We start from the raw sequence: 5000 nt of genomic DNA on the forward strand, positions 1-5000 counted from the left end.
CTTTATCATAATACTACTATCACACACCCAATTCCAATCAAAGATTTGTGGCCACGGATCAACCACGAGCCATCATAACTTTCTTGCTTTCTTGGCTTTTGTAGCAAATAATTGTTGCCAAAGTTTGGATTTTTTGGTCACTTTAGGTATATTTATAATAATCCAGTAAAAATTGGAAATATTTAGAGATAATTAACGTGAATACGTGTCAAAATTTGATAAAACAACTGATCAATCGAAATGTAAACAAATCGTAGTAAAATATAATAGTAAGAGAGGCGAACTTTCACCCCGACTCAACATCCAATCCCTGGCGCAGAGTCGGAGGTCGAGAACAAGGTCAGCCAATCAGATCGCACCATTCGTGATCACGTTGTATTTACCTGACAACTTGACCTCTTATCAGCTGTTTGACACACAATCTTTGTTCGCGACTAACAGTTTCTAAACCCGTCCCCTGCACATATTGTGAGATTTATGAGACTGAAACCGTGTCAACTAGATGGGCAAAGAGTAGACTAAACTATCGATATCAAATTTACAACATCGATATGTATTATAATGCTTTTCAGCCCTATTATTTTCAGTTGAATTCTCACCAAAAATTGAAAAGTTTGGCATTTTCATGTCGACTTCTATGGTTATGAAAGACGATTTACAAACTTTATATTATCCAAATCACAATCTCAGTGCTGAAAATATGTGAAAAAATGATTGTTCTTTCATAATAAACAAAAAACTGAAATTTTATATTTTGACCCAAAAATCGATATTTCAGGTGTCGCCCCTCCCCTTAAGGGGATGGGCGGGTCCTCGATTGTCAAAAATCGAGTAAAATATCGATTTTGAGATTTTTTTATTTTTGAAAAGTTTGAAACCTTTGCTACATGAAAATGTGTTTGTTGACTCTCAGATGGGTCAGTTTAGGTCCAAACTGACCTCTTGAAGTCCAAGGGGGTCAGTAAATATAACGTTACAGCCTGGCTTGACAGTGAAAAAGCCATATAAACATTAGGCCAATATGAGCATAAAACATCGATAATAATAGGCAAGTTTGGTATCGATAGTTTCGTCTATTTTTGGTCTATATGAAATGCCCACTGTCAAGGTCTTCGGTCTATCTATATTTAGTCAAGAGCCTTTCCAAAAACCCCTTCTCTGACCCAATTGTGGGGGGTTGACTGATTGTAGTAAAATCGTGAGTAATTGTTGTGACCTTTGCCTTGCTAGCGCTGTTCTCATTGGCTGTTCAAAATAGTCGATGATAACATGACCTGATACTGCTTTCTGAGTGGTTAGCGGGCGAGTCAAAGTTCATACTTTGACCTCACCTTCGCATGCGTCGCATGTAAACATTGTTATTCTGTGTGTGTGATTTTTCTTCTTCCCGGGGACATAAAAGTTTTGTTTTGTGAAAAGTACCGACACGTACGCAACAAGTATGCCTAGAAAGACTCGAATTTTACGACTTGCAAAATCAGCAGCTCGAACAAGATGGGAACAGTAATATTATTGTGAATTTTTATAGTTAGAATTTGTCACTCCTTCGTAACATGATGCAAAATGAATAAGCGCTGAGGTCTCTAAATGAATGAATGAAGTTACTGTCGAGCTAGACTGAGTATTGGTTGTAAACGAATGAGCGAGAGGTTTGTTATGCACTTGAGAACCAGAGAGAGAGAGAGAGAGAGAGAGAGAGAGAGAGAGAGAGAGAGAGAGAGAGAGAGAGAGAGAGCGCAAAATCCACTAACTGTGCTCAAAACGCTTTACAAAGGGTCCCTGACCGACAGAAACACGTAAAATGTAGAACAAGACATGACGCCTGTTAGGCGATATTATAATTTTTTCCGACAGCGACAGCACTGTTGACGGCTAAGTACTCATTTTACATCCGAATACGGTGAGAGAACGGGAGTAAATAGTCTTTTCCAAGGACTCAACTATGCGTTGAACCAGGCTCGAAACCAGGACCTTCCGATCCGAAAGCGAGTGTCATACCACAAGACCATATAGCCGCTCATGGCTCAGATAGATAGATAGATAGATAGATAGATAGATAGATAGATAGATAGATAGATAGATAGATAGATAGATAGATAGAGAGAGAGAGAAAGAGAGAGAGAGAGAGTGTGTGTGTGTGTGTGTGTGTGTGTGTGTGTGTACGTACGTGTGTGTGTGTGTGAAGCCGAGAAAAGGCAACGCAGGAACAGGAGGATGAAGAGGGAGGGCCTGCACATCAAGCAGGGTCATTTTGACCCATGAATGCATGATCTTGTCTGAGTTTCCTGTGCTTGAAACTTTGAATGCGTTTTTCTCTGTTTGTGTCTTTTTCTACATATATTTTGCTACTCTTCCTTTATTTGTAAACATTTTTGAATGATTTTTCGCATGTGCATACAGTATTACTAGCTTCATAAAACTGAGCATTTGTATTTCAGATTTATTTTATAAATTTTGCGTAAATGTGGGTCAAAAGTCCAAAAATGGGTCAATTTTTGATGTTACAAAATTGATGAACTTTGAAAATCAATAAAAATAATACTATTGTAGATATTAGAAAACCGATGCTTAGCCCAAAAGAATGGCTCAAATACTACTTGTGTACCTATTTTCATGTCAATAACTTGTCATTTGGCGAAGCCTTAGCATTTTTAAAACTACTTCATTATAGGGTATCAAATTTCAAAATGGCGGCGTTACCATGGTAACCAAAAACTGAAATTTAGGTTTTCAATGTGTTTTCCTCTAATTAGGATGTACATAACCTAAAATTACCACTAAAAGTCAGCTACTTATTACATTTTAGAATTTCGCCTTCAGGACCCGCCCATCCCCTTAAGCGTATAAGGCTAATACCCAAATAAATGTCCCATTTCCTTGCGGATACAGGCGCCATTCAGACTGACACGTTCTGTGTTCGGCAACCAACGGCAAATACGAACGTCGTCGAGTTAAAACTGGCCTGGGAGATGACGACGATGATGGAGTCGATGTGTGCGTGCTGTGGTTCAAAGTAAACAGGCAGGTCACAGCCGGCGTCTGTTTGAACAGCCAGTGGAGCATCGAAGTAACCAGGCCATTGTACAGTTAACCAATGGAATCTGGATAAACACGTAATTAACATTTTGGCCATAAAAGTCATCCTTCAAATATCGACCGATTTAAATGACCCTCATCTTGGCAAAAAAAAAGACTTCACGAAGTCCCAGGTTTGAGAGTTTTTGCTAAGATGAAGGTCATTTAAAAAGCAATCGATATTTGAAAGTCGAGTTTTCTGGCCAAATTCTTAAATACGTGTCTTTTTCCAGGGTACTTCCGATTATAACTGGTGAAATCTTTGAAAAGGGACGGTGGCCTGCATTGCGATTACGGGAAGTGATACAATTACAAATAGAAGGGACGAAATTTAGTCGCTCATCTCCTTTCATTATTATTGTTGTTTTTAGACACCCTCTTTGGTGACTGGTTCTCATTAAATTCTATCAATCAGATTATAAACGTTCAAGGTTACATATAGTTTTGTGTGTCGGTACGTTAAATCCGGCTGGTGGGTGTTGTGAGTATATTATCTAAACGCATGGCATCAATTAAACGTGATGAAGATTTAGGATACAACTAACACCGAGATTGCAGATAAGGAAATTGTTCTTGCGAATCGTAAGGCCAGGGAAGCTAGAGTTGATCCCGGTTTCAGTGCCGTTAAACTACGGGAAGTTTTCATTGTTCGCTACCCATTTGAGTGGGGGTCCCGAGAACTCAGTTGATAGAGCACTCGCTTCACGCGCAAAGGGACAAAGATCGATCCCGAGTTGCAGTCGGGATTTTTTTTCTGACCCCCCCCCCCCCCCTATCCACCCAGAAATGATTGGGTAGCTGGGTCTGTTAGAAAGTACTTTGCGATAGACCAGCATCTATCCAAAGGGTAGCAAGCAATTGCTTTTGTCCGTTTCACGCGATAAAAACCGGGATAAACTCCGGCTCCGTGGACCTATTGGCTCTAAAGAACTACTTTACCCATTTGAGAAGGGTGCTAGTCTTGGCAAAGTAAAGTACTTTCCGCCACATTTAATGTTCAAATCTACCCAATACTGCTGGGGTCAGATACAACCGTCAAATACACACAGGACCGATGGCGGTCTCTTTGCTTATGGGGTGAAAGGTCAAGGTCTCTCTCTCTCTCTCTCTCTCTCTCTCTCTCTCTCTCTCTCTCTCTCTCTCTCTCTCTCTCTCTCTCTCTCCACTGTTGAATGAAAATATAAATTTAATAATATGAACGGTTCTTGTCTGTAAGAGAGACTTTAGCGAGAACTAATCACCAACTGGCTCCCTAAAAAGTAAAAAAAAAAATGACAAAGAGCCAGGTGACGTCAACTTCATTCAATCTATGTTTTTAATAATTCTCCGTTTAATTGGGAAGATCGGATAATAATAATATTCTGTCGTGGGAATGCAATACGTTCCCGTCTACGCGGTGCTCAATGCACTACAAATAATATGCTAATCTTATGCTCGAATTACAGAACAATTTCATCATCCATTATCATGAATTAACGTAGATTTGTACCTATATATATAGTCACAGTTTTCAATTGTACATGTAGGGGATATAGCTCAGTGGTAGAGCATTCGACTGCAGATCGAGAGGTCCCCGGTTCAAACCCGGGTGTCCCCTTTATTTTTTATTTTTTTTAAAATGTTCCTCTTAACTTTATCTCTTCTTCCTTTTAAAATATGTTTTGGTCCTCTAACATATTAATGGGGGAGGGTGGAGACCCCCCCCCCCCCCCTTGCAAATTGAAAAAATAAATAATTTTTATTTAAAATAACAACCCCCCCCCCCCCCCCCCCAAAAAAAAAAAAAAAAAAAAAAAAAAAAAAAAAAAAAAAAAAAAAAAACAACCAAACAAGCGAAAAATACAATCAAAACTTGAGCTCTGCCTTAAAAAACAACCCAAAAAAAGCAAACAAACAAACAAAAGAAATGTATTATAAAATTCTTT

General features: G+C 39.0%; 1 protein-coding gene and 1 non-coding gene across 2 annotated transcripts in view; one reads left to right on the forward strand and one right to left on the reverse strand.

Moving 5' to 3' along the window:
* Nucleotides 1–5000, reverse strand: part of LOC144979120 (uncharacterized) — a 50898-nt gene that overhangs the window by 23565 nt on the left and 22333 nt on the right.
* On the forward strand, nucleotides 4601–4672 carry Trnac-gca (transfer RNA cysteine (anticodon GCA)). The gene has a single exon. It is a non-coding gene; the product is annotated as a tRNA-Cys (tRNA).

The sequence above is a fragment of the Berghia stephanieae genome, chromosome 9 (assembly GCF_034508935.2).
Source record: "Berghia stephanieae isolate SIO BIC M18660-M18661 chromosome 9, UCSD_Bste_1.3, whole genome shotgun sequence".
In the NCBI taxonomy this organism is placed as follows: Eukaryota; Metazoa; Mollusca; class Gastropoda; order Nudibranchia; family Aeolidiidae; genus Berghia; species Berghia stephanieae.